Source organism: Myotis brandtii, unplaced genomic scaffold (assembly GCF_000412655.1).
Source record: "Myotis brandtii unplaced genomic scaffold, ASM41265v1 scaffold3280, whole genome shotgun sequence".
Taxonomy (NCBI): Eukaryota; Metazoa; Chordata; class Mammalia; order Chiroptera; family Vespertilionidae; genus Myotis; species Myotis brandtii.
Window position 1 is genome coordinate 36,311 of NW_005362627.1, and position 11,269 is coordinate 47,579.

General features: G+C 37.4%; 1 protein-coding gene across 1 annotated transcript in view; it reads left to right on the forward strand.

Annotated features, from left to right (window-relative positions):
- Positions 1-3,460: 3,460 nt before the first annotated feature.
- HECW1 (HECT, C2 and WW domain containing E3 ubiquitin protein ligase 1) overlaps positions 3,461-11,269 on the forward strand; it is a 116,225-nt gene continuing 108,416 nt past the window's right edge. The window contains exon 1 of the mRNA XM_014543558.1: positions 3,461-3,632. The gene's annotated coding sequence lies outside the window, so the exon portion shown is untranslated. The remainder of the gene's footprint in view (positions 3,633-11,269) is intronic.

Below are 11,269 nucleotides of genomic sequence, written 5' to 3' on the forward strand. Positions count from 1 at the left end.
TGCCCGAGGGTTCCAGGAACTTCTTTATGAGGACTAGCTCAGAAGGCAGTAACACAGTGCAGGCAGGCAGTCTAGCTGTGCAGAGGCAGGCAATTTAGTGCAAAGGCATTTCAGTGAAATGCAGTTTGTGAAAGTTCCTTGTGCAGAAATAGCTGCTAGGTTCTACTTTTTATTTTTTATTTTTTATTTTTTTTAGCCCAGGTAACCATCAGGAGCCCTTCTTAGTCCTCAGGGTTTACAACTTCAAGCAGATTTATTTTATCATGGTAAAATGTACACAACATACAATTTACTATTTTAACCATTTATAAGTGTACAATTAGTTCAGTAACAGTTAGTGCACTCACATTGTTGTACAACCATCACCACTGTCCATTTCCAGAACCTTTTCATCATCCCAAACTGAAACTCCGTGTCCATTCATAAGTTCCCATTCCCCTTTCCCTCTATTCTCTGGTAACCACCACTCTTTCTATTTCTATGAATGTTACTATCTTTGGTACCATATATAAGTGGAATCATACAATATTTGTCGTTTTGTGCCTGACTTACTTCACTTAGCATAATGCCTTCAATGTTTATGTTGTAGCATGTATCAGAATTTCCTTTTTAAAGCCAAAAGTATTCCATTGTATGTATATACCCATTTTGCTTATCCATTCATCCATCAGTGGACATTTGGGTTACTTCAACTTTTTGGCCATTATGAATAATGCTGTTATGAACACAAGTCTGTAAATATCTCTTTAAGACCCTGCTCTGTTCTTTTCAGTGTATTACCAGAAGTAAAACTGGTGGATCATATAGTAGTTTTATGTTAATTTTTTCAGAACCTCCGTATCGTGTTGCACAGCAACTGTACCATTTTACATTCCCACCAACGATGCATAAGAGTTCCAATTTCTATACATCCTCCCAACACTTGTTTTCTGTTTTTGTTTTGTTTTTGCTTTTAAATAATGGTCAATCTAATGGATGTGACATGGTATCTCATTGTGGTTTTCATTTGTTCTTCTCTAATGATTAGTGATTTTGTAAACCTTTTCATGTGCTTATTGGCCATTTGTGTGTCTTCTTTGGAGAAATGTTCACTCAAGTTCTTTGCCTTTTTTAGATTGGGTTGTTTGTCTTTTTGTTATTGAGTTTTAAGAATTCTTTATATATTCTGGATATTAGTTCCTTCTATTGGTTGCCTTTTTACTATGTATTTTTAATGCATAAAAGGTTTCTAAAAATTTTGATGAAGTCCACTTTATCTATTTTTTTCTTTTATTGCCTGTGTTTTTGTTGTCATATCTAATAAATCATTGTCAAATCCAATGTCATGCAATTTCCCCCCTAGGTATTCTTCTAAGAGTTTTATAGTTTTAGCTCTGTCCTATTTTGGGTCTGTTTTAAGGTAAGGGTCTGACCATTTTTTTGCATGTAGATATCCAGTTTCCCATCACCACTTGTTCAAAAGATTGTCCTTTCATTATTGAATAGTCTTGGAACCATTAAGCGAATTTTTACGCTCTCTATCATGATCCATTGGTCTATATGTCTGTTTTTATGCCATTACCACAATGTTTTGATTAGTAAATCTTTGTAGTAAAGTTTGAAATCAGGAAGCGTGAGTCCTCCAACTTCTTTTGTGTGTTTTCAAGATAGTCTTTGCAATTTAGGGTCTCGAGATTTCATTTGAATTTTAGGATGAAATTTTCTATTTCTGCAAAGAAAGAGTCCTTGGAATTTTTATGGAAATTGCATTGAATTTTTTGATTACTTTGAGTAGTATTGACATTTTAACAATATTAAGTCTTTCAACCTATGAATATGGGTGTTTTTTCATTTATTTATGAGTTTTGAAATTTCTTTCAGCAGTGTTTTATAGTTTTCAGTGTGCGAGTCTTTCATCTTCATTCTACAGTCAAGCAAATTTTATACTTTTTTCTAGCATTCAAATTTTTTTGTCTTTATTTTTAATATGTCTTTATTGTTGAGAATATGACAGTTGTTCCCCCTTTTTTCTCTCTCATTGCCCCCCCCCCCACTTCACCTGGTTCCCTCCCCACCCCAGGCCTTCACCACACTATTGCTGTAACCATGGGCAATGCATATATGCATATAAGTTCTTTGGTTAATCTCTTCCTACCTCTTCCCTCTGAGATTCCTCAGTCTATTCCATGCATCCATGTCTCTGGATCTATTTTGTTTGTCAGTTTATTTGTTCATTAGATTCCACATATAAGTGAGATCATGTGATATTTTTCTTTCTCTGCCTAGCTTATTTAGCTTAGCATAATATCCTCCAGGTCCCTCTGTGCTGTCTCAAAGGGTAATAGATCCTTCTTTCTTTTACAGCTGCGTGGTATTCCATTGTGTAAATGTACCACAGTTTTTTTATCCACTCATCTATTGTTGGGCCCTTGAAGATGGAACTGGAATTTAGATTCCTGTTTGCCTGACTCCAATGTCTATTCTTGCCCTTTATACCACACACTGTGCTAAAACCAGATTCTAAACTGACTTGAAGTCATTTGTGGATTTGTATTCTATTCCTGGTTATTTCCTTAATGTTATGTTATTACTAGGGGTCCCTCGGCCTGGCCTGCGGGTATCAGGCCAAAACCAGCTCCCCGACATCCCCCAAGGGATCCCAGATTGTGAGGGTGCAGGCCAGGCTGAGGGACCCCACTGGTGCACGATCAGGCCGTGGAGGGACCACGGGAGGGCTCCAGGGCATGTCCAGCCTGTCTCACCCAGTCCCCATCGGCCAGGACCCCAGCAGCAAGTTAACCTACCAGTCGAAGCATCTGCCCCCTGGTGGTCAGTGTGCATCATAGCGACTGGTCGAACAAATGGTCAGACACTTAGCATATTAGGCTTTTATTATATAAGATGTGTAAAGTAGAATATTAGTTCATCCTTCTTTAATCATCCTTAAGGTTTAACAATAATTGGCCTTTATTTCTCATGGGATATTAAAATAATTTCATTAGTTATTTTAGAGGACAAATTACTAAATAAAAGGAATAATCAAATTTTAGAACTAGAAGGGGCATTTGAGCTCAACTGGGAGGATTTGTTCATTCCACAGAGGAGGAAACCCAGACTTAAAAAGGAAACTCTTGCTCATATTCTGACAATGAATTATCTGGCTACCCTGCTAGTAAGGCTTAGGTTGAAGCAAAGAATGTTTAGACTGAGAGCAATGAGTCATGCATTCTCATGGCTCTTTGAGACAGCTACCCATCTTCCAGGCATTCTTACCTCTCTACCTGAAATGGGAGGAAAGAAGCAGCATGGCTTCCATCTGGGGCACAGACATCTGGTCAACGTCAAGATTTTCCAATTTCATTCTTGCTAATCTTCCTTAATCCTGTCCATAGCTAATCAAAGTAGTTTCTAATATTTACCATGGACTTACTGTGTCGTATTTGTGATATACCAAATGTATCTAGTGCACAGTAAATCTATTATTTTCATTAATTTTCTGTTTTACTTTCATGTTACCCTTGGCCAGCAGAGGCTAGGCAATGAACACTCAAAATTACAGAAGAGACGTGCACAATCAGAAGGTTGGACGTGTAATAGATAGCTGTTGAAAGGGCACAAGACAAAAAGCTTATCCTGATGATACCCCAAACCAGGTATGTGTTTCGCTTTCCAACATTTACACCTCTATTTTTGCTAAAAAAAAATAAAATCAGAAATCTTGTTAATTCCTTCAACAGATGTCCATTCAGCTAGCTTTTAGCTTTGAAAAACAGCTAAAAGTGGAAAGACCACAGTGGAAAGGAATATGATTTCTTTGGTCAGTTGTGGATGAGTAATGAAAACGTGGCCCCCAACTCTCCCTCTCCGTAAAGGAATGCTGCACACCGTGCACAGGGGCGGAATTGAGCTTCTCATTGTGCCCTTATTAGAAAGTGAACAGGTGCCAAGCTATGCACACATTAGCAGAATACAATTAACACAAGCTGCTGACTCAATTTGTGGTGCTGAGCACAGCAGTATAAAAACAGGACATTATAATAGTGCTAGAGTCGAAGAGAACTGTGAAGCAGTGTTTGCTACATTTTTTTTTAATTTTTGCAAATTTGAACCTAATACATAACACTACCATTAAACACCAGAAAAACACATTTTAAAATTTCACTTATCTTTCGAAAATGATTTTTAATTCTAGATTGGCCTTTTTGGTGGAATTCACCAAATCATTACTATCAACAATCAAGGTATGTGACTGCCTCACGTGAGGGTCCCTCAGGAGAGACATTGGAAAAATGGATAAAAGAGTCTCATTGCTTCTGCCAATAGCCCCTTAAATGGTGTTAACTGTTTTCCAAAAGCATGAGAAAAACAGGAACAATTTAGTAACAAAGGGATTTAAAAGTGAAGTCCAAGCAGGGAAGGGCACCTTTGCGAGGTGACTGTCGAGATTTGTTTTACCTCACAGGAGTGGCCTGGGTCTTATTATTTTAGCATTCTTTGTTAAGATTCTCTGACAGTCAAAGAAAGAAAAATTACATTTTTTCTCAGAAATAAATTAGGGGATGCAACACTAAACATTGAAATTGAGAATTTTTCTGAACTCATAGGAATTAATGAGAACTTTTCAAGTTTCCTAAAACTCATCTATGAGTCCGTTTAGGGGGAAAGAGACATTAACATGAGTGAAAGAAAAATAAATTTGGTGCCTTCTTTATATAGTGACCCCCAGGTCATTTTAAAAGGAAACATTTTACTCCCTCCTTGATCACACACTGTCCACCCCCACCTACTGTTTGTCTTGTTCTCTAACATCCTAAAACCTTCTTCCTGGTCTCCCTGAAATGCAAATGCTATTTATAGCTTTCAGGGATAAAAAGAAAATTGGATGCGTCTGAGGAGATTTCAGTGACCAGTGGAACAACTCAGGAGTATCACTCATGTGACCTGCTTAGTCAATGCCTCTCAGCCAACATTGGAGGGTCAATAACTGCTTCTCAGAATTCTTGACACTTACTTAGCTCTCAACCTAAACTAACCCTGTTATCGGGCAAGAGGGCTATATGGGGCCTTGGATTAGTGATCTAATTGACTCCACGTTAAGTCAGCCTAATAGCTGGCCTTACGCTAGCCCTATTACCCATGTAGTAGACATCTGCTCTTTTTACCAGCCAAACATTTATCTCCCACTAAGAAATGGGTATTTACCCAGACTTCAACCTGAAATCAAGAGCCAAGCTAGTGGTTACAACTGCTCTTGGAAAATCAGTCTCAGAGAAGGACTGAAATATTCCATTAAACAATTTACTGGAAAATACCCACTTCATATCTTACAACTATGGAAAGCACATTTCACCTACCCTACTCACTCCCCACTTCCAAAATTCCACACACATTACCAGAGCTCTATTTGAATTCCTTAGTTCTAGCCCTATAAAAATCTTTGTTGGTGAGACTGTATTTCCTATGCCTAGCAAGAATAAATTTAAGTTAACCAATAGTTCTTCCTAGTGGCCTGGTGGGACCTTCAGAATTCCAGTAAGAGCCCCTCAAATTTCCTTGGGAGGACTTCTCCACAAGCTTTGCCCAAGTGTTTTCAAGTGTGGCTAATTTTGCTTTCATTTTTAGGTGTGAGTGTGTGAGCCAAGCCTAGGTAACTATCCCATACCTCTTGACATATGAACTAGTTTTTGGCATGTGAAACAAGACAGTCAATCCGAACCAATGAGTGTCAACCTCAGGATTGTTCTAGAACTATTGGTACATGAGCATTTTTCTTTCCTTTGAAGTTGTTAAGTTGGTAAGCTGCAAATCTGGAGCTCCTAGAGGCCATTTTGAAACTGTATAGAAGAGGCTGCATGAAACAGTGAAAAAAGTGATTCCTGCAACATTATTTGTGAGCATAAAGTTAGCATTGCTCAACTCTATCTGGACTTTTAGTTATGTGAATTCATTAAACCCCTTTCTCATTTAGTAATTGAGTTATTGCCCATTCCTTGTGGGCAAAGTCTTGTTTTATACTTTATTCTGGTAACTGGGACCCTTTCTTCCTACCCCCTCCCCTAACCTATATTCACTATAATATTATTTCTAAATATTTTCTTTTTCCCTGAAATAGGATTATGTATCATTACCTTGTGCTAAGAGATATCTGTCCTACATCTGAGGAAAGGAGGATATGTGATCTAGACTTGGCCCAGATGTGATTTGGCCAGTGAATTGCAAATATGCATGACAATAGCTTTATTTAACCAGAAACTTTACATTACATGGGTTGGTCCTGGCCCTCTTGCATTCATGCTCTCTGCTATGAGAATAGCATGTTTTATATAGAAACTTCTTCAACTTGGGTGCCAGAACAGAACAAAGCCTGGAAGAGTGCATCAATGCCAGCAGAACTGGAACAGATCTACAGCACTCATGTAACTTAAGCAAAATCATACTTTTGTTGTTGTTTTAAGCCACTCAGATGTCTTGGGGTTGCTTGTCACTTTTGCAAAAGTTAATACTTCTTAGTTCATCTTGTCTAAGATTCCCTTAATTCAACAATTTTGTTCTTAAACTTTCCATTGGTAAGCATCTTATTACTTGCTGCCTGTCTGAGTCTCATAACTCCAAGAGGAAAATTGACAAGACATTCTGGGGCAGCAGGAACCAGGGCTGCGAGTCCTCCCTGAGACAGCATGACCCCAAAGACTCCAGTCCTGATTACAGGAGCTGGAGGAGAGGCAGAAAGCAATAAAACTGCAAGTATCTAGATCCTTATGTGAAACAAGGAACCAAGAGTTCAAAATAGAGGAATTAAAATTACTAAAGACAGAAGAATCAAAACTGGTAGATCTGGGAAAGTTGTAGGATAGGGAAATGTGAATAATCTGTGAAAAATTGCTAAATCCACAGTAAACGTCCTTGTTAGAGCAGACATCACCATTACCCCATCGCACATCTCCCCCGCCCTCTGTGCTGGGGATGATCCGGTGGACTGTTTCGATGTATTTCAGGCTATTATTGAGATGGTAGGAAGATTTAGTAACAGTTTTCCAGCCTATATCATTTCCATTATCACACTGACTTTTCTCTTTCTTCTGTTCCTCACTTCCTCCCACCCATATTGCCTTGGAAACCAAAATAGTTTTTCTCCTCACTTTTATGGATAGTAATTCAGCTTTCCCTTAACTCCTACTCCCAAATTTTCCTACACAAATCTTTTAGCCCAGCAGGAAATGGCTGCTGTTCTATTCAAGTCTCCTTTGTTATCAGCTACATAGATTTTAATTAATAAAATTTGTTTTTCTCTTTTACCACTCTGATTCTATAACTCATCGTTATCTCCTGGTGGTCCCAGAGATGTAGCCCCTAAGTGCATACTGCAACACCTTTTATAAATGCACGTGAATACTCTTCTAAATTCAAGTTTTACTTATCCCAAGGCAAAAACTCTACTCAAGTTCTGTCATACTTTATCACTTTCTGTAGTCTTGGCACACAGTTTCTTATTTTTCTCATTATTCCCAGCAAAGGTGGCTCACATATATTTAGATATATTTTTCAATCTCTTTATCTCAGTTTCCCTCATTTGAAAATGGGAATAATAATGTCTCTTTCATAAGTTTATTGTGAAGATTAAATAAATAATACACATAGAACAGTGTCTACCTAGCACAAATAAGTGTTCAAAATTTTAATTTTTATCATGATTATTGTATACTGAACTCAAGGGTCTCCTAATTGCCAGAAAGGATAAAGTAAAGTAGCTTAATATTACTGAATGGCAGCTACATTCTGGTTAGGGGCTATTTTGAAAACCCCACTGAAGAATTGAAATAGCACTCCCTACAGAGTCCCCCCTCTTATCCCATATTTTTCTTATATCAGATTATATTTCATATTTCTGTAGCTACAGTCTAGCAAAATAGACTGGGTCCTATGTTTTCTACACACACACACACACACACACACACACACACACACACACAATGTGTGAAAAGAGAAGGCTATATAGACTCAGAGATTTGGGAGAAGATCCATGTGACATCTTTCCTGGACATGCCTCAATACCATCCATATTTCAGAGCTTTCTCTTGGATATAAAGTCTGTCTGTGACAATGTTGATTCTATGCATTCTAAAGAGCACGTTCTCTCTCCCAGGAAATATTGAAAGAATATACTGCCAATGTCCTGGCAGATCCTTACTGGGGAGTGACACTTTTTATCTGGCTCTCAGGAGTAACTTACACTCCACAGTCAAATGGATAAAACAAGCAATGTGTCTTAAATAGCGCTCTTATAATTAGAAATATGAATGTGAAGATTATTTTTTCCCTGAAAAGCATTATTTTCTAAAAACTGGGGGAAAATGTCTCAACAAGTCTTCTTGGCCCTTGAAATTTTATCTTACAGCCTAAATTTTATATGCGGAGCATAAATGTGGATTATAAATAGTAAGGTGAACTAAGCAAAAACAAAACAAAAACAGAAAACAAGTGTTGGGAGGATGTATAGAAATTGGAACTCTTATGCATCGTTGGTGGGAATGTAAAATGGTACAGTTGCTGTGCAACACGATACGGAGGTTCTGAAAAAATTAACATAAAACTACTATATGATCCACCAGTTTTACTTCTGGTAATACACTGAAAAGAACAGAGCAGGGTCTTAAAGAGATATTTACAGACTTGTGTTCATAACAGCATTATTCATAATGGCCAAAAAGTTGAAGTAACCCAAATGTCCACTGATGGATGAATGGATAAGCAAAATGGGTATATACATACAATGGAATATTTTTGGCTTTAAAAAGGAATGAAATTCTGACACATGCTACAACATAGATAAACATTGAAGACATTATGCTAAGTGAAGTAAGTCAGGCACAAAACGACAAATATTGTATGATTCCACTTATATATGGTACCAAAGATAGTAACATTCATAGAAATAGAAAGAGTGGTGGTTACCAGAGAATAGAGGGAAAGGGGAATGGGAACTTATGAATGGACACGGAGTTTCAGTTTGGGATGATGAAAAGGTTCTGGAAATGGACAGTGGTGATGGTTGTACAACAATGTGAGTGCACTAACTGTTACTGAACTAATTGTACACTTGAAAATGGTTAAAATAGTAAACAAGATTGAGGAGCCTCTAATCAGACTCATTGAGAAACAGAGAGCCCAGTTGAGCATTGACCTATGAAGCAGGAGGTCACTGTTTGAATCCCCATCAGAGCACATGCCCGGATTGCTGGCTTGATCCCCAATAGGGGACATGCAGGAGGCAGCCAATCAGTGATTCTCTCCATCATTGATATTTCCATCTCTCTCTCCCTCTCCCTTCCTCTCTGAAATCAATACAAACATTTTAAAGAGAGAGAAGACCCAAATAAACAGAACTGTAAGAGATGTAACAAGAAACATCACAGAAATACAAATGATTGTTACGAACAATTATATGCCAACAAAATAGGCAAACTGGTTGAAATGGACAAATTCCTACTAACATATAATCTTCCAAAATGAAATCAGGAAAAAGCAAAACACCTGAATAGACCAATAACATCCTATTAAAATGAAGCAAGAATCCAAATACTTCCAGCAAACAAAAGTCCTGGAATGGATGATTTCACAGGTTAACTTTACCAAATATTCAAACATGAACTAACTCCTATCCTTCTCAGACTCTTCCAAAAAATTCAAGAGGAGGAAAGACTTCTAAGCTCTTTTTACAAGGATAACATAATCCTAATACCAAAACCAGATAAAGACACAACAAAGACAGGAAATTATAAGCCAATATACCTGTTTAATATAGTGGTTAAGATCCTCTACAAAATATTAGTAATTCGGATCCAGAAATACATTTAAAAAAATCATACACCATGATCAAGTGGGATTTATTCTGGGATGCAAGGTTGGTACACTACCCACAAATCAATAAATGTGATACATCACATAAACAAAATGAAAGGTGAAGATCACATGATCACATGATCATATCAATAGATGCAGAAAAAGCATTTGATAAAATCCAGCACCCATTTATGATAAAAACTCTCAGCAAAGTGGGAATAGAGGGATCATACCTCAACATAGTAACAGCCATATACGTATGAAAAACAGCCAACATCATATCCAATGAGCAAAAACTAAATGCATTTCCCATAAATCAGGAACAAGACAGGGACGTCTGCTTTCAGCACTTTTTTTTTTTTAAGAAAAGGGTTGTATTTATTTCAAAGAGAGGAAGGGAGAGGTAGAGAGGAATAAAGAAAATCAATGATGACAGAGAATCATTGGTGGGCTGCCTCCTGCATGCTCCCTACTGGGGATCCAGTCCACAACCCAATTATATGCCCTGATGGGGAATCCAACCATGACCTCCTGGTTCATAGGTCTGTGTTCAACCACTGAGCCACACCGGCCAGGCTCAGCACTCTTATTCAACATAGTATTGGAAGTTCTACCCATAGTGATCAGACCATAAGATATAAAAGGCATCCAAATTGGAAAAGAGGAATTAAAACTGTCATTATTTGCAGATGTCATTATATTGTATGTAGAAAACACTAAAGACTCCACCAAAAACCTACTAGATCTAATAGATGAATTTGGAAAAGTTGCAGGATATAAAATCAACATCCTGAAATCAAGGGCATTCTTATACACCAATATTGGACTCTCAGAGAGATAAACTAAAAAAAAATCTATTTACCATTGCAGTAACAACAAAAGGATACTTTGAAATAAACTTAACTAAGGAGGTAAAAGACCTGTACTTGGAAAACTGCATTAAGAAAAGAAATAGAGGAAGATACAAACAAATGGAAGCATATACTGTGTTCAGGGATTGGAAGAATTATCATTATTAAAATGTCCATACTACCCAAAGCAATCTAAATATTCAATGCAATCCCTATTAAATTACCAACAACATATTTCACAGATATAGAACAAATATTCCAAAAATATATATGGAAACAAAAAAAGACCCCAAATAGCTGTAACAATATTGAGAAGGAAGAACAAAGTTGGAAGGATCACAGTACTATACTATCAAACTATAGTCATTATAATAAAAACAGCCTGGTACTGGCACAAGAACAGGCATATTGATCAATGGAACAGAACAGAGAACCCAGAAATGGACCCAAATCATTATGGGGATCTTATCATAAGTGAGTGCTGCGTTGGAGACTAAATGCACATCCTTGATGGGTCACCTATGCCAAAGTTAGGTCTGTAATAGTAAAAGAGTGGGACCCTGAGACATGGAAATGTGATATTTGGTTGATTCCCTGGC